Source organism: Mauremys mutica, chromosome 6 (genome assembly GCF_020497125.1).
Source record: "Mauremys mutica isolate MM-2020 ecotype Southern chromosome 6, ASM2049712v1, whole genome shotgun sequence".
In the NCBI taxonomy this organism is placed as follows: Eukaryota; Metazoa; Chordata; order Testudines; family Geoemydidae; genus Mauremys; species Mauremys mutica.
Window position 1 is genome coordinate 65028201 of NC_059077.1, and position 23512 is coordinate 65051712.

Sequence of the window (23512 nt, forward strand, 5' to 3'; positions counted from 1 at the left end):
AGCATCGCCGGGAGTGCGACCGGTACCGCAATTGGGAGCGGTACCGGGACTGCGACCGGCGACGAGACGGGGAGCGGCGTCTCGACGTTGACAGTCTCATGGATCGGGCCCGGTGCGTCGGCGACCGTCGCCTTGAGCGAGATCGGGATCGAGTCCGGATCGTGGTGCCGCGATCACCTCGGCCGCCAGGGGAAGGAGGGCGCATCATCAGCGGCTTCCCAATGGACTTGAGTGTCCGCACCGGCGGTACCGGTAGCTGATGGCCTGTATCAGCGGTGAGGTCGATCAGCTCCCTCGCCGTCGCGAACGCCTCGGGCGTGGACGGGAGCCTCAGCTCCTCCTCGGTAGGTACCGGGGAGCTGGGCGGTGCCAGACTCGACGGCCCTTGCGGCGCCGGAGTCGACGGCCCGGTGCACTTCTTGTGCACTGCCTCAGCCTGTACCGTTTGCGTCGGAGGCGGCTGGGCTAACGGCTTCTGCTGCTTCTTCGCAGAGGCCGTCTTCAGCACCTTGTGCTTCTTCCCCGGGGAGAGGGAGCGGTGCCGGGTCTTCGGTGCCGGGTGCCGAGAGGCGTCGGCACCAGAGCGGCTCGGTGCTGCCGGTGCGCTGCTCACGGAGGCAGGCTTCGGCGCCGATGGAGCTGGCGCCGGAGGTTGGAGAGCCGACTCCATAAGGAGTTGTTTTAGACGAGAGTCCCGCTCTTTTCTCGTACGCAGCTTGAAGGCTACGCAAATCGGGCACTTATCCGATCTGTGCGACTCTCCGAGGCAGCGGAGGCAGGAGTCGTGCGGGTCACTCACTGGCATGGGCCGCTGGCAAGCCACGCAGGGCTTGAATCCCGGTGCTCCGGGCATAAGCCCGCACTGGGGTGGAAGAAGAGGGCTAACCCCTCTAATTCCCTAACTACTATACTATACAACTAACTATACAGCTATAACAAGAAAACTTTAACAAATTATTAACAACTATATACACTAAATCTATGGAGAACGCTAGGGCTGTGGAGGTAAGGGAGCACTCCACTGTTCCTACTAGCCGTCACGGGCGGAAAGAAGGAACTGAGGAGCGGACAGGCCGGCTGGAGTATATATCCAGCGCCATAGCGGCGCCACTCCAGGGGGCGCCAGCCGGGCCGCCGGAGTTGCTAGGGTAAAAATGTTCTGAAGAACCGTGCACGCACGGCGCGCACACCTACATGGAATGCATAGGAGCAATCACTCGAAGAAGAACTTGTCATATTTCCACTGACAGTAGATTCTCCATTTTACAAACACCAATCTTACAAATGACCAGTTATACAATTTATTATTCCCGATGGGGGAAAAAAAAATCACATAATAGAAGTGATGTCATTGAAGAACAAGTTGACATCCCTTCACATTGATGCTTTCAGTGCATTAGAAATCACTTTGCATTATTTGAAGGACAAGAAGAAAGCAATGCAGTGAATCATACTGCAATTTATGTACAGTGCCTACTGTACTCTTGAGATGTTCAATTTTATGACTGCCTCAATCCTCAATTAGCAAATAAAATAGGGGTTCTACTGCATGACAGTTGAGGATCTGCCCCACCAAGTTTTAATAATGTCCATTATGTTACAGTCCTCTTCCATTGCCAAACATTCTAGCTTTTGTTCTGTTTTTGTTTTTAGGTTTATTGCATTGAACATAGATATTTATCAGGCTTTATTTCCAGAAGTGATGACCACCCACTCAGTTCCAACTAAAATCAGTAGGAGCTGCTGAGCAAAGTTGGGTTCATAGTTTTATTTTTGACCTTTCGTCTATTTGACTCCTTTATCTGACACTCTTTCAATATATGTGTAATGACAACCCACACGCTGGCATCGGTAGCAGGGATCAAAACTGGGACCTCTGGAGCTAAATGAATGAGCTTCTACTGCATGAACTAAAAGACACCTGTCTATTAGCCAAGACTGTAACAGGTTCAGCATTCTCTAGGGCAGGTGTTTTCAAACTACATTACACTGCGACCCCCTTCTAACAACAAAAATTACTACCCGTCTCTAGACTATGAATGTGTATGTAACATGTCAATTGAAAAAAAAATGACTTCCTGGCCCAAAAGACCCTCCCTAATTTAGATTACCTGCACCAACCCTGGAACAAAGATTTATGGATTTATGGATATATTGGAAACCTAGTCAATGTGGAAGTGCCTCACAAAATATTAAAAACTCTACTATTGATCTATGATTAAGGCTAATCCAAGAGAAAATTGTATTTTGTTTACACTGATCCCTTTCCCCAGCTTCCTATTAGCTGCACTGCATAGAATCAGAGATTAGGGTTGGAAGAAACCTCAGGAGGTCATCGAGTTCAACCTGCTGCTCAAAGCAGGACCCCAACTAAATCATCCCAGTCAGGGCATTGTCAAGCCAGCCCTTAAAAACCTCTAAGGATGGAGATTCCACCACCTCCCTAGGTAACCCATTCCAGTGCTTCACCATCCTCCTAGTGAAATAGTGTTTCCTAATATCCAACCTAGACCTCCCCCACTGCAACTTGAGACCATTATTCTTTGTTCTGTCATCTGCCACCACTGAGAACAGCCTACCTCCATCCTCTTTGGAACCCCCTTCAGGTAATTGAAGGCTGCTATCAAATCCCCCCTAACTCTTCTCTTCTGCAGACTAAATAAGCCCATTTCCCTCAGCCACTCCTCATAAGTCATGTACCCCAGACCCTAATCATTTTTGTTGCCCTCCGCTGGACTCTCTTCAATTTGTGCATATCCTTTCTGTAGTGGGGAGGCCCAAAACTGGGCCTGGTCTACACTAGTCTGTTATTTCTGAATTAGCAGAGTTAATTAAAATAATGATTCTGTCCACATGATCATATCGGCTTTTTCGATTTAAAGGACTCTTTAAACACAACTGTCACACCGTACCCTGGCCAGTCATGAAACTGGCTTTCAAAGCTTCTCTGATGCACAGCGTGCCCTGCTGCTCTCTTCTAATCGCCCTGTTGTCTGGCTGTGCGAAATTGGCCACCAGGCGAGTTGCCGCAACCTCCCACCCCGTTATAAACATCTCCCCCTTATTCTCACAGAGATTGTGGAGCACACAACAAGCAGCAATTACAATTGGAATATTGGTTGTGCTGAGATCTAACCGAGTCAGTAAACTGTGCCAGTGCCCTTTCAAACGTCCAAATGCACATTCTACCATCATTCTGCACTTGCTCAGCCTATAGTTGAACTGCTCCTTACTACTGTCCAGGGTGCCTGTGTACGGCTTCCCTTGGCATTAAGGGGTAGGCTGGGTCGCCAAGGATAACTATAGGCATTTCAACATCCCCAACAGTAATTTTCTGGTCTGGGAAGTAAGTCCCTTCCTGCAGCTGTTCAAACAGACCAGAGTTCCTGAAGATGCGAGCATCATGCACTTTTCCCACCATCCCACATTGAAGTCAGTGAAACGTCCCTTGTGATCCACCAGTGCTTGCAGCACCATGGAAAAGTACCCCTTGCAGTTTATGTACTCGCTGCCTCAGTGTGCCAGGGCCAAGATAGGGATATGCGTTTCGTCCATCGCACCGCTGCAGTTAGGGAACCCCAGCACATTAAAGCCATCCACAATGGTCTGCACATTTCCCAGAGTCAATACCCTTGATAGCAGCTGGTCAATGATTGTGTTGGCTACTTGCAGCACTGCAGCCTCCATTTGCCCACTCCAAACCAATTCCCGACTGACCGGTAGCTGTCGGGCATTGCAAGCTTTCACAGTGCTATGGCCACTTGCTTCTCAACTGTGAGGGCTGCTCTCATTTTGGTGTCTTGCGCTTCAGTGCAGGGGAGAGCAAGTCATGAAGTTCCATGAAAGCGGTCCTACGCATACAAAAGTTTTGCAGCCACTGAGAATCATCCCAGACCTGCAACTATGCAGTCCCACCCAGTCTGTGCTTGTTTCTTGGGCCCAGAATCGGGGTTCCACGGCATGAACCAGGCCCAACACCACCATGATCTCCCAATCGCCACATGCCGTGCTTCTAGGAATGTCTGTGTCCATGTCCTCATCAGTATAGTAATTGCATTGTTGTCGCTTCCTCGCCCGGTTTTGCAGGTACTGCACATACTGCTGGATAATGCGCGAGGTATTTACCCTGCTTGGAGCCTGGCTGCCAGGTGCTGAGAGACTGAGCTTTCAGTTCCCCATGGAGCTCCCTGGTGGGAGCTGGGCAGGGTGTGGAGCTGACAGACGACGTAAGTAACGCAGTGTCTATACAGACACTGTGTTGTCCTAACTACATCAACTTAAGTGCTATACCTCTTATGGAGGTGGAGTTATTAGGTCAGCATAATGGGGGACTTACTTCGGCGGGAGCAGTGCTGTAGTGTAGACACTTACAGAGTTAGGTTGACGAAAACTGTCTTAAGCCTGGTCTACACTACGCGTTTAAACCGGTTTTAGGAGCGTAAAACCGATTTAACGCCACACCCGTCCACACTAAGAGGCCCTTTATATCGGTATAAAGGGCTCTTTAAACCGGTTTCTGTACTCCTCCCTAACGAGAGGAGTAGCGCTAATATCGGTATTACCATATCGGATTGGGGTTAGTGTGGCCGGAGATCGACGGTATTGGCCTCCAGGCGGTATCCCACAGTGCACCACTGACCGCTCTGGACAGCAATCTGAACTCGGATGCAGTGGCCAGGTAGACAGGAAAAGCCCCGCGAACTTTTGAATATTTCCTGTTTGCCCAGCGTGGAGCTCCGATCAGCACGGGTGGTGATGCAGTTAAAGATCAAAATAAAGAAAGAGCTCCCGCATGGACGATGCGGACGTGATCGCTGTAAGGGCAGGCAAATCTGTTCTATCAGCGCTCAAAATCATTTTTAAAATATCTCCAGACAGATGCCATAGCAGGGACTCAGCGCACTGCTGCGTGACAAGCGTAACGGAAAGCCAAAGAATCAAATGGACGCTCATGGACTGGAGGACTCAAGCTATCCCACAGTTCCTGCAGTCTCTGAAAAGCATTTGCATTCTTGGCTGAGCTCCAAATGCTTCTAGGGTCAAAAACAGTGTCCGCGGTGGGTCAGGGCATAGCTAGGCAATTTACGCACACCCCCACCCACCCCCAGAAGTGAAAGGGAAAACAATCCTCTCTTGACTCTTTTACATGTCACCCTATCTTTACTGAATGCTGCAGATAGACGCGATGGTGCAGCACTCAACACCAACATCCTTGCTCCCCCCACACTATGGATGGCTGATGGTACAAAACGACTGGTATCCGTCCTCATCATCAACCTATTGGCACATGGGGCAGTGCAAAAGGACTGGTAACCATGCTGACTAGCATCTGTTAGGTCGATCAAGGGCGCCTGGCCCTAATTTTTCCTGGTAGATGGTACAATATGGCTGATAACCATCGTCATCATAGCAACAGGGGGCTGAGCTCCATCAGCCCCCACCCTTCATGTGTAAAGAAAAGATTCAATTGCCCCTGAACTAGCAGAGGGATGCTGGGCTCCTCTCCTACACACTCCTTACTGTCCTGTCTGGACTATCATAGCAGCTGGAGGCTGCCTTCCACTCATATCTCACTAACAAGTCACTGTGTCTTATTCTTGCATTCTTTATTACTTCATCACACAAGTGGGGGGACAATGCTACGGTAGCCCAGGAAGGCTGAGGGAAGAACGGAATCAACAGGTGGGGTTGTTGCAGGAGCACCCCCTGTGAATAGAATACAGCTCATAATTTCTGCAGGATCTGACACAGAGCAGCTGTGCTCTCTGGTTCTCTGATACAGTGGTTCTCTAGTACACTTGCCCATATTCTAGGCAGGACTGATTCTATTTTTAGATACCAAAAAGGAGGGATTGACTCAGGGAGTCATTCCCAATTTTGGCTTTTGCGCCCCTGGCTAAGAGCAGCCAGGGGCACTTATGACAGCAGCAAATGGCACAGTGCAAAAGGACTGGTAGCCACGATCATCTTATTACCAATTTATGGTATGGTAGATGGTACAATATGGCTGGTAACCATCTCTGCTATCATGCAAAAGCAAAAGCATGCTGCTGTGTAGCGCTGCTGAATCGCCTCTGTGAGCGGCATCTAGTACACATACGGTGACAGTCACAAAAGGCGAAACAGGCTCCATGATTGCCATGCTATGGCATCTTCCAGGGCAATCCAGGGAAAAAAGGCATGAAATGCTTGTCTGCCGTTGCTTTCCCAGCGGAAGGAGTGACTGACGACATTTACCCAGAACCACCCGCGACAATGATTTTTGCCGCATCAGGCACTGGGATCTCAACCCGGAAATTCAAAGGGGCGGGGGAGGCTGCGGGAACTATGGGATAGCTACGGAATAGCTACCCACAGTGCAATGCTCCAGAAATCGACGCTAGCCTCGGACCGTGGACGCACACCACCGATTTAATGTGTTTAGTGTGGCCGCGCACACTCGATTTTATACAATCTGTTTTGTTAAACCGGTTTATGTACATTCGGAATAATCCCGTAGTGTAGACGTACCCTTACATCAACCTAACTCTGTAGTCTAGACCAGATGCCCAGAAATCACTCCAGATACAAACCAAAGGGCCCTATCAGTACTACTGGCTGCAGAAAGGAAAGAGTTCAGCTCCAAACATTTAGTGCAGTGAGAGGGCATTTTTGTGGCCCCAATAGGCACTGCTTTCCAGAAAGTCCTTGAAACTCAATAGCACTTGAGGTGGAACTCAGTGGGAATGTTCAGGGGCCACTTCATATTACATAAGATTATTTACACAGAGTAAATATGAAACATACGAATCAGTATTGGGACCTAAGGATGGAAGCTTTACCCAAATACCAATTAACATTCTTTTCAATTGCTCTGTTACTTATTTACAAATAGATATTTGTCTTGGGTAATCTGGACCTTTCTAGCAGTTACTCTTCAGAGTTCCCTCTGGCTTTGCAAGATCTATGGGATTCTCAGATCGTCTTTTTACAGCATTGACTAACTGAAGACAAGAACCAGCCTGCTCAAGACAGGATCCTATAAACGTCAAAGACTGTAAAGCTTTGTTGCAAATTCAGATAAGCCCCCTTAATTCATAGATTCTAAGGCCTGAAAAGATCACTGTGATCATCTAGTTTGACCTCCTGTAGAATACAGGCTATACAACTTTCCCAAAATAATTCCTAGAGCATCTCTTTCAGAAAAATATCCAACCTTGATTTAAAAATTGCCATTGACAAAGAATCAACCACAATTTGGTAAATTGTTCGAATGGTTAATTACCTTTACTGTTAAAAATTTACACTTATTTCTGGTCTGAGTTTGTCTAACTTCAAATTCTATCTATTGGATCATGTTACACCTTTCTCTGCTAGACTGAGGAGTCTATTATTAAATATTTATTCCCTGTGTAGTTACTTTTAGACAGTAATCAAGTCACCTCTTAACCTTTTCTTTATTAAACTAAATCAAGTGAGCTCTAGGATGTATCATTATAAACATGTTTTCTCATCTTTGGTCATTCTCTTAGCTCTTCTCTGAACCCTCTCCAATCAACATCCTTCTTGAACTGCGGATGCCACAACTGGACACAGTATTCTAGTTGCAGCCACACCAGTGCCAAATACAGAGGTAAAATAATCTTTTTACTCCTACTCGAGATTCCTCTGTTTATGCATCCCAGAATCATATTGGCCCCTTTGGCCACAGTGTCACACCGGGAGCTTGTGTTCACATGATTATCCACCATAACCCTCAAATTGTTTTCAGAGTCACTATTTCCCAGGATAGAGTCCCCATCTTGTAAATATGGCCTACAATCTTTGTTCCCAGATAAAAATATCAAATAATACCATAGACTAAATGAATTAATTATTAACTTCAGTGTAAATTAGATCCAAATCTGGTCATATATATCATCTATGATCAGGTAGAGCAAGTTTGGTCCTATGATCTTTTGTAAAATGGTGATATAATAATCTATGAGTATTTCAGATTTTTTCCCAGTAAATTTGTATTGAGAATAAAGTAATTGTAATTCTTCAAGCAATATTTTTAAATGTTGCTTACTGTTAAACATCTACACAGCTAGTCAAGTGGGGTTGCATTGGTGTAGCTGAGAGGAGAATTTGGCCCATCAGAAGCTGTAAACCCATAAAGTTTTAATTATGGAATTTTTGTCCTGAGGGATACATAAAAGTCAATGGGCAGAGATGCTTGTGATTAATATATATATTTAGTCACTGGATGTCACTGTTGCTTCATGCAAGAAGAGCACCATGTGAAGGTTTGCTGTGGCAGCAGGATGAGACAGAAATATTAGATAATGGGGTAATCAAGCAATCTGATCAGCTGTGAAGTCTTAACTACCTTAATTTAAGCAAGAAGACATGACTAGCAGTGCATTTCTGAATGATTATTGCATATATTAGCTGAGATTAAAAGGCATAAAACCAAAAGCTGAATAACTAACTATCCAAGAAATTCAATTAAATGCGCTACCTGGACACTGAAAGAATTATCTATCCCACCTAGTTTATGCTGCTAAAGATTTACTGGATATACTGCAATCAAGTTTTCTGAATGTATGATATTTATCAAAGTTATCTCCTTGCAAATTTGATCAGGATACATGTAGTTTATGGTGAGCTAAAGGTAGGACTAAGCAATTCTGGGCTGCTAAAAGAAATGAAGCTATTCTATTTTTCTCTCTCATTCATCACAACTGTGTATTTGACAGAGATCACCTGCTTATCCTGCAAGGTGATGAGAACCCTGGTCCTGAGCCAGCAAAGAATTTAAGCAAAGCTTAACTTTGAGTGGGGCTACTTATATGTTGAAAGTTACACATGTGCTTAAATGTTTGGCTATATTAGGGTCAGACTGCTGAGCGCTTCGTTTGCTGAGCCCACAAACAAGTGCTCAAGGGGTGAAATTACCTGTTCATGTAAACAGGTTCTCAAAAGGGTAGATCATTCTTTAATTTATCCATGATTGGAAGTACCACTGCAAAGGGAACACAAAGGTGATTCCCTGCCTCCAATTTTCAGACCGGGAGGAACAACAAAAGTAGTCAGCATATAAAGTTCAAAAGTAATGAGTCAACCCCCAAACACCATGAAGTTGGTCCCAAGATCATCAGATTTTAAAAGATCAATTCATATTTTTAGCTCCATAATTTATGCAATATAAAATTATTTCAGTATCCTTATACTAATTTCTATACATAAATGTATTTTACCCTCACATGGCTCATTAGAAAGGTTTGAAGCCACAAAATTCAGAGCTATAGTACAAACCTCACCTAGAAGAGGAGCCATAGAGAGTGAAAGCATGTTATCTGATATGTGAACCATCCCCTACAATACACACAGTACTAATGGGTTACAAAAGTCCCTGTAAGATAGCAGTGGAACACTGAGCACCAGGATTCTTCTCCTGGCACTGGGAGCAGATTGTTATTTAGTGGTTACAGACAGCATGTCCAAATGTAACAACTATGCTGTCTGGTTAGTCTGTTGAGACTGGGACCCTGCATGTAAAAGCATGACCATTTACCACTGCAGATAGAGAACAAGCTCTCTGAGGCTTTGGCTACACTGGCGCTTTACAGCGCTGCAACTTTCTTGCTCAGGGGTGTGAAAAAACACCCCCCTGAGCGCAGCAAGTTACAGTGCTGTAAAGCGCCAGTGTAAACAGTGCCCAGCGCTGGGAGCTAATCCCCACAGCGAGGTGGAGTACCTGCAGCACTGGGAGAGCTCTCTCCCAGCGCTGGTGCCGCGACCACACTCGCACTTCAAAGCACTGGCTCGGGAGCGCTCCCACGGCAGCGCTGTACAGCTGCAAGTGTAGCCATACCCTGAGTGAGGAAGTAGTACACATATGTACATGCACGATAGTCACACGCACCCCTTTATGTTGTAAATATAGGATGTGGAGTTAATGGGGAGACCTTTGGTAAGAGTAGAACTAAGCTTTTCTGTGAAGCTAGCTTGTTGCTCCTCCCCCTCAACTTGTGAGTCCAAATAACACTACTGATTCCCTCACCATCCACCCAACCTTTTTTGTGCTTGCATCTATGTCCACGAGTTAAACACAGAGGTGACCTGGACCCGAGGAGACTGTTTGCTGGTAACATTATTTCTCTTGCAATGTTCCCATGCTGGCTGCAACTTTGAGTGCAATTGGTTCTAGCTTAGGAAGAGGTTATTTGGCAAAGCATCATGTCAGCAGCGGTCAGAGGGAAAGGATAGGGAGAAAATAAAATGATAAAGAAAAAATGATGAGATGAATCAGAAGCTGCCATCTCTCCTGTGCTGAACAGGAAGAGTAAGAGGCAGGGAGGAAAAAAGCTATATTCTACTTTCAATTATCAATGTAAATCTCGAGTAACTCCAATAACAATGGAGTTATTTCAGATTTACAGAGGTGTAAATAATAGCAGAATTTGGCTCTAATATAAATTAAAATATATTCTGTACAGTGTATTTATGCATACATAGAAGACCATACAGGCTCTTTTAGAAAGTCATATGAGTTCTATCTGCAAAATGTATGGGCAGTCATGTGCCTACATATTCCTATGAAATTACAGTGACTGTTCCTGCAAATGACTAGTCACCTAACTATTTTCATGTGAAATTATTGAAATTGCATTTGGGCATCTAGGCAGCATATATACTTTTACACAGTGACTCTGGGTTACTTTTTAAAAAATGGTTAATAATGTACTTATATATGGCATATACAGATATTCATATACTGGGATAGATAATTCTTTCAGTGTCCAGGATAATAGTTGGGTTGATGGAGAACTGGTCTACTTTCAACTTTCAGTTATCTTCATTCCCAGCAACTGACTGAGTCAAGAGTGTGATGCGGTTGCAAAAAAAGCAAACATGATTCTGGGATGCATTAACAGGTGTCTTGCTCACAACATACAAGAAGTCATTCTTCCGCTCTACTCTGCGCTGGTTAGGCCTCAATTGGAGTATTGTGTCCAGTTCTGGGCACCGCATTTCAAGAAAGATGTGGAGAAATTGGAGAGGGTCCAGAGAAGAGGAACAAGAATGATTAAAGGTTTTGAGAACATGACCTATGAAGGAAGGCTGAAAGAATTGGGTTTGTTTAGTTTGGAAAAGAGAAGACCAAGAGGGGACATGATAGCAGTTTTCAGGTATTTAAAAGGGTGTCATAAGGAGGAGGGAGAAAACTTGTTCACCTTAGCCTCTAAGGATAGAACAAGAAGCAATGAGTGGACTTAAACTGCAGCAAGGGAGGTTTAAGTTGGACATTAGGAAAAAGTTTCTAGCTGTCAGGGTGGTTAAACACTGGAATAAATTGCCTAGGGAGGTTGTGGAATTTCCATCTCTGGAGATATTTAAGAGTAGGTTAGATAAATATCTATCCAGGATGGTCTAGACAGTATTTGGTCATGCCATGAGGGCAGGGGACTGGACTCGATGACCTCTCAAGGTCCCTTCCAGTCCTAGAATCTAAGAATCTATGAATTACATTTTGTAAAACGATCATTACAAGGAATAGAAGGCTGGCATTTCACAAGAATAGTTTTGGCCAAGGACTTTTCCTTTTCTAAGTGAGATTTTTCTCATATTGAAAGTCACTGATGATCAGAGAAGGTTTTTATTTCTTTAATCAATCTATCTATGGTACTGATATGGCCACTATTACCATAGTATCTTTTCTCCTAAATCTCACAGACTTTCATATATCTGTTTTCACAAGATCAGTCTCTTATCCTATCAAACTTGACACAAGAGAAAAGGAGAAATGACCCCAAAGCTTTAACTGAAGATCGCCAAAGAATTTAAATTAAACTCCCTCCACTCCTCTGTTCATCACTTTCACCAAATTTAAAATGTTTATTCTCACTGGATTTGGGTTGTGAAAATTAATTAAAAAAAGGAAAATGTCAGTGACATTACTAACCTCGGGATCCAGAAGAAACATGTTGCTCTACTATATGAGGGGAGACAGACTCAGCAGTGATCTTGGGGATCTTGCTCATGAGGCTTGTGGAAGTCACATCTGGAAGAGATATGTTCCAGTTCCCAATATCAGGTACACAAAGTTTAGGAAATCCCAAAAGATTAAGTAATTTCCATAATATTAACTCACCCATGCTATCCTGAATATTTTTGTGGTATTCTATAATACAAAAAAAGCTTACATTTAACTAAACAGTAGTAAAAATACAACATAGTGCATATAATGTGGCTGAATATGTCTGTGGGAGCAATGATTTGAATTTCTGACTTTTTAAGTTTATGATATTTCAACTTTAAATCCATAAAAACAGTTAACATATTTTTAATTGAATGATCTGGTGTGACGGGTCTGGTACCCCAGCACCCCCTGGTGGCGGGGGCGAGCTGGAGCCTAGCGCCCACCACTCCCTTGTTCCTCGGCCTGCCCCTGGTAACCGACGTATTACGGCCTACGGGCCAGAGTTCACATAAACACCCCCTCTCGGAGCAGGGTAACACGGCCTAGCGGCCGGAGTCCAACAACCCCCCTCTTCGGAACGGGGTAGCACGGCCTAGCGGCCGGAGTCCAACAACCCCCCTCTTCGGAGCGGGGTAGCACGGCCTAGCGGCCAGCGGCCATAGACACCCCTTCGAAGCGGGGTAGCACGGCCTAGCGGCCGGAGTCCCACAACCCCCTCTTCGGAGTGGGGTAGCACGGCCTAGCGGTCAGAGTCCATAGACACCCCTTCCCCCGCTCGGCGGGGATCCGCCCGCAACACGCTGAGCGGTACTGCAGCTTTAAGGCTGTCAGTCTCGACAGTCCCCTGAGTCACTTCCTACCCTGTCTAGCCGGACGTCGGCGTTGTGGGAGCAGTTCCCCCGTGGGTCCCTCCTGGCAGGCGCCCACCCCCCCCGGGGTCTCCGGTATGGCCTCTGCTCGGCTGACGCCCCGGTCCAGGCGCACTGGCTCTCCTTCTGCAGGAGCTGACGGTCTGCGTCCTTCTCCCCCGGTGGTCAGCCCCAACTGAGCAGACCTGCAGGCTTTTATACTGGTCTGCCAGTTGGAGCACGCCCAGCAGAGCTTCCTGGGCGTGGCTTCCTCTGCTATCAAAGCAGGGTTAACCCCCGCTGTACCAGTGCGGGGCTGTCCCGCCCTGTCACATCTGGGTTAGTGTTTGTCCAGAAATATGCTTCAGGATCAAGCTGGTACTGATTTCTTTTGTTGTTTGGAATCCTGATCTATTTATAGATGGCATGCATAAGATCATATTTATATAGAGAGTATGATGGTTTCTGTGTGCCACATTAAACAAAAATCTTTGGAAAAATAGAAATCTGAAAATTCCTATCTTTATATTATTGTATACCATCAGGGATATACAGTACTAAAAGGAAACCATGTCATAAATTTTAAACGAAAAAAAATCTACCATGTTATCAGAGCTTTTATAGATCCAGTCTTCACTCCAGCCATGCTTCTTTCTGATGCATTATGTGACCTCTTTGCTAAGCACAATTAGCCAGGGCAATTTCAGGGCAATGTGAGGAAGGAAAAGGAAAGTTAATGTGATTGTTGATGTGCTGAATGCCCTGTAGCCTGCTTAATGCAGTTCATCTGAAATGTTTGCTGAAATAAATTACATTTGCCAGTTTAATTTTCACATACCTTTTTATGACATCCTAAAGATTATCTCAGAGATTTTTTCTCAGGCAGTATAAATTCTGAATCTGTCAGTACCTGATTCATCATTAAAATTTAGGCTCTGATTCTGCAAAGACTTGCACATGTGCTTATGTGCATGAAGTTAAGCACCTAGAATCATAGAAATGTAGGATTGGAATGGTCCTCCATAGGTCATCTAGTCCATTCCCCTAAGGACTGCACTGAGGCAGGACTAAGTATTACGTAGAACATCCCTGACAGGTGTTTGTTTTTGCAGGATTTGGACATATGAGGTGTATACACCTGTTAAATGAAGTAATATTTCCATTAATTGATTGGCTATAAAAATAGCTGCTTCTGTTGAGCTGAAGAACCTGTTCAATATTTTTTTTAAAAATCCACATATATGAATACTTCACGAAGTCTAGAAAAAAATAGATGTTTTTTGTGTTTGTTTTAATTAAGACAGCCTCAAGATGGCAGCATTTTACTCAGAAAACAAACATTTAAGAAATACAGCTCAGGTGCTAAGGTACAACAAAAAGAAAACTAGAACCTAAGTGGGAGGCTGACAATAGGAGGGAGGATGGGAAAAGAGGTGGCACATGTTTCAAAATATTCTGTTCTGCTGTAATTTTCTTTAAATCACTGTCATCTGTAAAACCGTCTATAACTGAGATTGCAGTGAAACAGCATATTTACACTGATTATCAAAAAGGTGTATTCTGGTCTCCCATAATACTGCTATAAGTACACGTCTGCTGTCTATGGTTTCATTAAAATCCCTTATTATTAGGTTAGCCTTTGTCATTGGTCAATAAAACTTCATTTAATACAGAAACTTAGGTGCTAAAGGTCTCAGTTCGGCACCACTTCCTTTTAGTTTACAAAGGTTTTTTTTAATTACATGTTTCAAATTTTGAGTGAAAAATATACAGAATTACGAGTATTAGAGAAAAATATGCATCCTGAAATTTAAAAAAAGCAGTGAAATTAATTTTGAATTAAAATTAGCTCAAAATTTGAAATAAATTATCCTGTAACTTTTAAAAGTAGAAACTGCCTTTTAAAGAATATTACTTTATTACTAAAATATTCCTTTCCAAATATTCAGTACAGATTTTTTTCAAGAAAACTACAGTGTCTCATTTGAAATCATTGTAGTTTCCTCATTGCAACTTTTTGTCTTTTAAGTAACTTGAGAAAATAAACTCTCACACACAAAAATTGTTAAAGATAATATTAAGACTTTTTAAAATTGACAAAATCCAGGAAATTCAATGTGAATACTAAAAAGTGCAAATTAGCTTGTTCTACCTCGGGAGCCAATGTGCAGACATTAAGAAACTCTGGGCATGTCTTGTGCTATTTTGTGGCAGAGTATTGCTCCCCAGTGTGCCCCCCCCACGCCCCACCCTCCAGTACTAATAGATACTCAGCTGAATGGAACCATGTATATAACTGGTACCATGACACTGATCAACCTGGCCAGGTTGCCAGTCCTGTAAAACATCCCCACTCCTGACATCAGGTGCAAGTAACCTTGTGGAATCTGCTCCTTTAGATGCAAGACATATCATACCTATCCCTGTTTCAAGATGTATGTAATCCACTGAGCCATCATCTCAGCTCAAGTCACTCCTATTTGGACAATTTGGCTAAGGAACCTTGATATCACCAGCAGGTAGTGTGGTAGGTGGCAAGAACAACCTTCAAACATAGCCAATGCCTATCTCATGACAGATCCAACAGTCCAGGCCTCTGGTTTTGACCTTTCATGCCATTTTTGGGAACGTTTGATTGTTTCAGAAGTGGTGTGATCAGATGCACTGCTAATGACTATAAGTGGGGCCTTTGGCCGCAGTGGCAAAGTGTGGAGTCACAATCAAAAGATGCAGGCCACATATTTGCAGGCTGCTCCCATCAGCAAGACTGCCTGGTTCTCTCATGGACTTGTATAATGTCCCTCCCACAGCTGTTAAATGGTTAAGACATTTACAGACACACTTTGATATGATCATCTGCATAGATGTAATCACAGTGTATAAACCTGAGCAATTAGCCACATTGCAGGGTCTTCTGGATTGTTTCCATTTGGGGGAGAAATAGATGATGGAGACAGGTATTTCTTTGATGCAATCTTGTTTAATTACAAAGAATGTACAAATGTCCTGTTTCTCTGAACACAATAGGAATCAAACAGCAGGAGACAGATTCTTTATTCACCGTTCTAAGTCCCTTTACAGCCAGAACTTTGCCCAGAAATCTCAGTCTCTTACCTTTTACTCGGGGACACATTACTAGTGCCTCTATCGCTGTGGTTTGTACTTCCTTGTTACCATGAATTTAAACTATAGATTCTGTATTCTAATGTATCATATACTGATCTTAACTACACAGGGGGTAAAATAAATAACTGTGGCAGTAGTAAATGTAGAGTAGTCTGATTCTCCAGTTTGCAAATGCCACATGGCCTTAAAATGGCCTGAGACAGATAGTAGAGAATTTTTCTTCTGTACTCTACACTGGTTCCTGCACCAGCTACCTCTTTGCCACTGGCATCAGGGAAGAGGGGGATCATTCCAAGGACAAGAGGGGGTGTGGAGGAGCAGAACTCCATAGCGATTGATCCTCCAATGGCTATTATAGACCTTCAGCCAGTTGTAGAAGTCAGGAGATGCCTTCTTCTGCTCCAACTTCAAGAAGTCAACTGAGGATCAGGGAGCTGTCTCCCTATGGCTGCCATTCTCCTAGTGATAGACCAGGGCCAGTGCTCCTTATGTACCTATCTATAATGTATAGGAAAAAAAGTTGTGTGATCATGGGGGACACCAATTTGAATGACACATGCTGGAGTCTCATGCTGCCAGCACTAAAACATCCTTGGAATTTCTAAATATTATAGATGACAATTTCCTAAGCCAAAAAGCATTGCCTTCAACAAAGGGGAATTCAATATCCAAGCTCATCTTGACAGATAAAGAAGACCTGATGACAGAACTAAAAATTAATGGTAGCTGTAGCAAGGTGGTCACCCGCTCCTGGTCTGAAAGGGGTTAAAAGCCAGCCCTTGGAGAGGGCTGGGGCTGGGAGCCTTAGGCTGGGCTGATTGGGGAGGCAGCGTCAGCTGTGGCCATGCCCCAAACAGACCCAGCTGGCCCTATACAGGCCAGGGAAGCCGGGAGCAGACACACAGTCTCTTCTAGCTGTAGAGGTAAAGGGGTCTGGTTGCTGGGGAGCTAGAGAAGGTACCTGGAGTGGAGCAGGGCTGGGGGAAGGCTATGGGAGGTGGGGAGCTCTGGCCTGGAAACTCCCCAGGCTGTGGCCTTGTATAAGGTCAAACAGGTACTGGGGTTGCAGGGGACAGTCCAAGGCTAGGCAGAGGCAGCAGGTCCAAACCCAACCTTGCCCGTGATGAGTGGCTTATGCTGCAGTTGGCCCCAGTGAGTGGAGGCTAGGTGGTGACTGGCAGTAGCCTATGACTGAATGAGGTGGGGATTCCCCTGGGTGGGGAGACCCAGATAAACTGTGGGGGTACTTTCTGGGGGCAGCCCCCAGAGACAGGGGCACCAGGGTCTTAGAGGGACATGAGGCCAGAACAAGGCAAGACACTGGCCAACAGAGGGTGTTCTGGAGGCTGGTGAACTAATTCCCTGAGAAACCAGCAGGAGGCACTGCCGGGTGAGTCTGTGCATGCTTACAATAGCCTAGGCACAAGCAGTCATGATCTGATCACATTTATAATATGCACAAAGAATAAAGTCTAGACCAGTGATATATGTACTTGATACTTTCACAGAGTTAAAAATAATTATTAGCCATATCAGCTGACAGAAATAAATTAATCAGAAAAATGTCAAATGATAATTGGGAATTGTTTAAGAATTCTTTACTAGATGCCCCAAAAGCCATAATCCACATTTGATGAAGAAGACTCTATTGGATTAAAAAAAAAACTGACCTGGTTTAGAGGGGAAATGAAGGCAAGTATTTAAAAAAGAAAAAGAAAGGGGAAGCTGATAGTAATGAATACAAATCAGAGCACTAGAAATTGTAAACAATTGATAAGGGACACAAAGAGAAATCTATGGCCAGCAGAGTGAAGAATGAGGAGGAGTATTTGGTGTTTTGTTTTGTTTTTTGGAGGGGGGGGGGAGAAACAGATGGTGTAGTCATAGCATATGATAACACTTTTTCCATTCCACTAGTATTTCAGGAAGATGCTAAAGAGCAGCTACTAAAGTTAGACATTTTTAAGTCAGCAGCCCAAGATAACTTGCATCCAAAAGTTTTAAAAGAACTGGCTGAGGAGCTCACTGGATTGTTAATGTTGATTTTTCTATAAGTCTTGAAACACAGAAGTTGCAGAAGAATGGAAGAAAGTTAATGTGTCAATATTTTAAAAGGGAAAATGGGATGACCCAGGTAATTATAGGCCTTTCTGTCTGACATCCTGAGCAAATTAATGGAGTGGCTGATGCAGGACTTGATTAATACAGAATAAAGGATGATAATATAAATAACAGTCAACATGGCTTTATAGAAAATAGATCCTATGAAACTAACTTGATATCTTTCTTTTGATGAGATTACAAGTTTGGTTGATAAAGGTAATAGTGTTGATGCAATAGACTTTTGTAAAATCAAGATTGGATTTAAAAAAAAATGCTCCACCAATTATTTTGGTGAAGTTCTATGACCCATGTTTTACACTAGGTCACACTAGATTATCCCGATGATCACTTATGCCTTTGGTATCTATGCAACATCTTTTTAGAACCAATTTCTTATTTATGATGTCTTTTTTTCACATGGCCCATATTGTGCTCTGGAAAATTATATTATTTATCCTGTGTTCTCAATTTGAAGATCACAAACTGAGTTCTGTATATAATGGGCCTAATTATTCCATGAACATTGAGAATGCCTGATAACTGCAAAATGAGTTTGGGTTTGTAAGGAATGTAGGATCAGATTCTAATGCAACTGTACATTTTATTAGGTCAGGTCTAGATACAAGAGTGTACTCAGTGACATTGGATCTCCTATTTTGTACAAAGGTGTTTAAAAGTGGGTCTGAGTGTCATTTACACTATACCATTTTACACTACTCTGGCAGCATAGAGGTCTTCATGCAAATGAGAATGAGGCGCTGTAAATCTAGACTGCTCCTTATTTGTTATACATCTGAGAAATGTTACTGACAGTTTGTATGTCATATAGAATGCTTTTTTTTAAAGTTTCATTGTTTCTTCCACAGTAAGTACCAAAGGTAGGGGAGGGATTATCCTTTTTCAGGAAAGCCCCAATAACCTTCAAGGGGGAAAAAAAATTGGTACCACACAGAGGTGTGACAATACATGCAACAGCACCTGCTTCTTGCAGAACAAGGCATTATTAACCTCAGTTTTACCTCCCCTTGCACTCAGAGGAAAATCATTAGTGTGGTTCTGACTCATGGTTTAAATTAGTTTACCCTGTTATAAATACTGAAAATAGAGAAGATTTTGCTAACTTTGATGGCTTTTTTCTGCTTACCAAAAGGAAAGGAGAAGCTGCATGAAACACTTCCTAATTAACGTACACAAGCCATTCAATTGGTTGCTGTTTTTTAAACTGGCATTTGTTGTTTTTAATTGGTTTTAAATGGGTTACATTTTGTTTAATATGCTTTAGAGTTATCTTTGGAGGGATTTATCATTAAATTAGTCACAATAACTTATAAAATGTTACAAAATGATGAAAGGAATTTGAAAACATGAGCTAGCCAATCCCAAAAACACCTAACCAAAGGAGAGTTACCAAGAGATAGGAAACCAGAGAATAAGCAGGTCCAGCCAAGACCAGGGTTGCCCACAAAGGAGGTACAGAACTGAACACAAACTGTCTTGAGAAAAACCTTACTAGGTATGTACCTGAAATTCTGTCAGAAACAAGTGACGCAAGCCAAAGGGCAATGTGGCTGAAAACCTTGGTGGTAACAGACTTGCCAGGAGACTTTTTTACCTTTTATTTAGGAAAAGTTTATATTGAAAGAGTAATCTGCAAACTAACAGTTTTGAAGAAGGAGTTAAGACTGAATGTATGTTTCCAGGAAGCCCAGCTAACACCAAAAATATACTTTCTTTTTAAAAATTCTGCTTCTTTGAAAAAGCCAAATGATAAAATGTCTGTAAAAGAACAGGCTGTAATCTTTCACCTTGCCCAGTTTACTCTATCAACGTAACCTGTACATTGCCTCAAAAGTGACAAATGTATGGATAGGTAAAAATAAAAGATGGCTAGAAAAATCATCAAATCCCATTTCCTATTTCAGGGAGCCATTTATGATAATCCGTTAGAAATATTTCTAACAGAGCTGAGTCCCTATAGTCCCTCCATGGAAATGAGGTTGTGGTCTTTGCCAGGGTTTATGCCAGCATAAACCTACTGGGAACCTGGCCCTTTATCTGGTAGCAGCAGCCATGGCAGAACATTTCAGAGAAAATACAGCTCTCAATATTCCTTGAAGCTTTGTCAATCTAGTCCCAAATGGGAAACAAAGTTAAACATTTTCACTCCTTCTAACAATTGCAGATCCCCAAAATGAGGGTATACATAACCCTTATGCAAATATAACAGAACCATTAAAGCTGTGACATCTTCAGTAATTTAAGATATCTGCAGTGGTAAAACCTATATTAAGGTAATGTACCAGATGGTACAGCATCTTATCTCATATCCATCTATTTCACACATTTTCTAATGGAGGCCCTGAAGGGTACTGTAGTGAGGTGGAGTGGCCTCCTTCTGGACTAGGGAGGCTATTTTCCTGTCCTGCCCTACTTGCCAGAAGTATTGGGGCAGGACAGGAAGTATAAAAGTGAGGGCTCTGTAGCTCAGCTGGGGGCTGGAACAGGCAGACATCTCTTCTAGGGAACTGAGCTCTCTGTGGGATCCCAGACGAGAAACTGAGCAGACTAGCACCCTACTGACCGAAGAGGCGGAGGGCTCTGAGGAGTTGCCTGAAAGGATGCCATCCAACTGTGAAGCGGTGAGATGGAGCCTAGAGAACAAAGCTGTCTGAGCTGGGTAGGAAGTAGCCCAGCAGAACCAGACTTTGGTCTGGTTGTGTTGGCAGGAAGCAAGGCAGTGTATTTTCATTTCTCTAACCTAATGATGGGACCACCTGCCACTGACAAGGCCCTTGGTGGGGTGGGCCTGGGCCCCTTTACCTCCTCTGTTGCCATCCCCACACTTGGGGTTGGCTGTACACTTCCCCTAGGCCAAAAGGCCAGTATTTGTTGATGGCTGTCAGCCCCAGCCAGGAGGCTTAGGATTAAGGACTGCTTGTTGCTCTGCCTCAGCCAGTGAGACTAGCTGGGGTGACGCATGTGGGTTCAATGTTCCCTCATATTGGCCTTTTGCGGGGGAGGGAAAGGGGCTCTGTCCTCCTACTGCACCTACCCTGTCCCCCAGCAGTTGGGTTCAGGCACTGCAGGCAGGGAGTGGAAGTGGTTGAACTAACCACTTCTTATGCCAGCCACTCTGGGTTGCTGCTCTGTGCAGCACAGCAACCACCTGAGAAAGAGTCCGGCTGGGGTGGTGGGGCAGCGGGGCAGCCCATCCCTTCTGCCCCCCACCTGGGCCCAGCTACTAGGAACAGGGGCTGAGTGAACTGGAGATTCCCCCCACACACACACACCTGCTCCAGCACATGTCCAACTCACCTGGCCCCTGTCCCTGGCAGGGCTGGCTCCAGGGTTTTTGCTGCCCCAAGGAGCAAAAAGATTTTTTAAAAAGCCGTGATTGCAATCTGCAGCTCTGCTGCTGCTTCAGTCTTCGGCAGCAGGTCCTTTGCTCCAAGAGGGAGTGAAGAACCCGCCACCGAACTGCTGCCTAAGACCAAGACGTGACGCCTCTCACCGTTGGCCCCCCAAGCAGCTGCTTGCTGGGCTGGTGCCTGGAGCCAGCACTGGTCCCTGGCAGCCAGACCCAGGGCAGCCCACCACTGCTGCCCCAGCTAGGCTCTCTCAGGCAGCTGCTGAGCTGCACAGAGCAGTGACCCAGAGTGGCCAGCTTCAGCCACGTGAGAATCGGCTCTGTCCTGCTCCCTGCCCAGGCCCACCTGCCAGGGAGAACAGCCAAACGTGCTGTGGTGGGTGGGAGGTGCAGCAGCAGAACAGATCCGCCCTTCCCCACAGGTAACATGGGGAGGGGAGAGCATGGAAGGCCCAGACTGGGTACAGGGGGTGTCGCTTGGCAGAGGAGACACGTGAGGTGGTTATGTCCTCCCTTTTAGATTGTGCCCCCCACCCCAGTTTGGGGAGCTCCCAGTCATCTATGAGGGCCAGTGAGCCCGACTATTGTTGCCTGCAGTACTGAGGTGGAGTGGCCGCCCTCCTCACTTGTGAGTGAAGGACCACAACAGGTACACCCATAATGTGTGGCCCATATGAATACCGTCTATCTACTGCCAGGTATTTCTTGGCAAAATAGCAAACCCTGCTTAAACTAGAAAACACATACAATAATTATGTGCATATGACTTCCTTGCATTTCTAGTTTTTCTACCATTATACTACTTTCTTATATATTGTCTCTTGTAGGATGAATATTTTATTGTAATATTTTGCCATGGTTAATTACTAAACTGGCATAATCTTATCCAAATAGTTAGTCATACTGCATTCCTATCACTGAATATTGAATGTATGGGCTTGATCCTGAAACTTTTACTCATGTGAGTAGTCTCAATGTAGTCTAAATACATGTGTAAAAGTTGTAGGATTAGGTCCTCTACTGGATTTTTCAACTCTATCGCACTAGATCAGTAGGCAAAAAGACCCTTACTACAAAAGGCAGATATGCATGGCTTGAAGGCACAGTATGTATGAGCTGGTGATAAGGTACATCAGCCTCACAAGAACTGAGAGATGTTGAGCTAGTTTTTCAAAAGAATTCACTTTCCATTTATATATCAAAATAGAAGCCAGATTTTTGAAGAGCTCAGCATGTTGCATGCACAGCTCTTTAGAAAAACTGCAATATTGCCAACCTTAAGAGATCAAAAATCCTGAGACAGACCCTTGGAGGTGCCTCCATTTTAAGGTTTAAATAAATGTCAGTAGTCAGGTAGGAGTGGTCAGTGAATAGCAGATCCTAGAGGCTTGGTCCTGCTCCTAGAAAGTCAATGGCAAAACTCCCATATGGGTGCAAGAACTGGAACATATGGCACGTATTCCCATTGAATGACATACAATTTTATTCCTTAATAAAGTTTCATATTTACACAACTTCACTCTTCCCAATCCCCTCCACCCAAGCCTTCTTGTAATAAAGTGGATTTATTTAGAAATGCAACTGTACAAAGCTGTTGTATGAGACATATAAAGTACTTTACACTGCCAGATAAATGCATTCTGAGCTGCAATTAAGTTGAGCAGTAGTGATACCTAATGATGGTTAATTACAGGTCTACATTCCCTGTGAGTGCTGAGGTTACAATCTGGGCCTGCTTCCTATCTCTATGCATTGGCATTAATTTGAAGTAGCTAAAACGGCTTACTATGTTTTGCCCACATGTTTAAATTGAAATTATTTAACAGAAACAGCCTAGATCTGTTGCTAAAGATTTTGCTATTTAAAGTAACTTAAATGAGTCCTGCAGTGCCCCTTTATTCTATCCCCATAGAACCCGGCCATGATTTAGATGGCTTTGACTGAATCGCTGTCCCTACAGACAGGAACATGTGTGATGTGGCTAATGCTAATACTACTAAAAGTTACATCTTCAAAGCTGCACAAGTAGGGTGCAGGAGTGGGGCACACAGGAAGGTTAGGGAGAAAAGCTCCCATTAAAATTCCTGGGATTTGAGCATATAAACTGTAAATCTCCATTCA

General features: G+C 44.1%; 1 long non-coding RNA gene across 1 annotated transcript in view; it reads right to left on the reverse strand.

Annotated features, from left to right (window-relative positions):
- Positions 1-3720: 3720 nt before the first annotated feature.
- The window catches only part of LOC123372380, a 116904-nt gene continuing 97112 nt past the window's right edge, over positions 3721-23512 (reverse strand). The window contains exons 4-5 of the long non-coding RNA XR_006580252.1: positions 11930-12028; positions 3721-3851 (exon numbers count right to left, since the gene is read on the reverse strand). This is a non-coding gene — a long non-coding RNA (uncharacterized LOC123372380). The remainder of the gene's footprint in view (positions 3852-11929; positions 12029-23512) is intronic.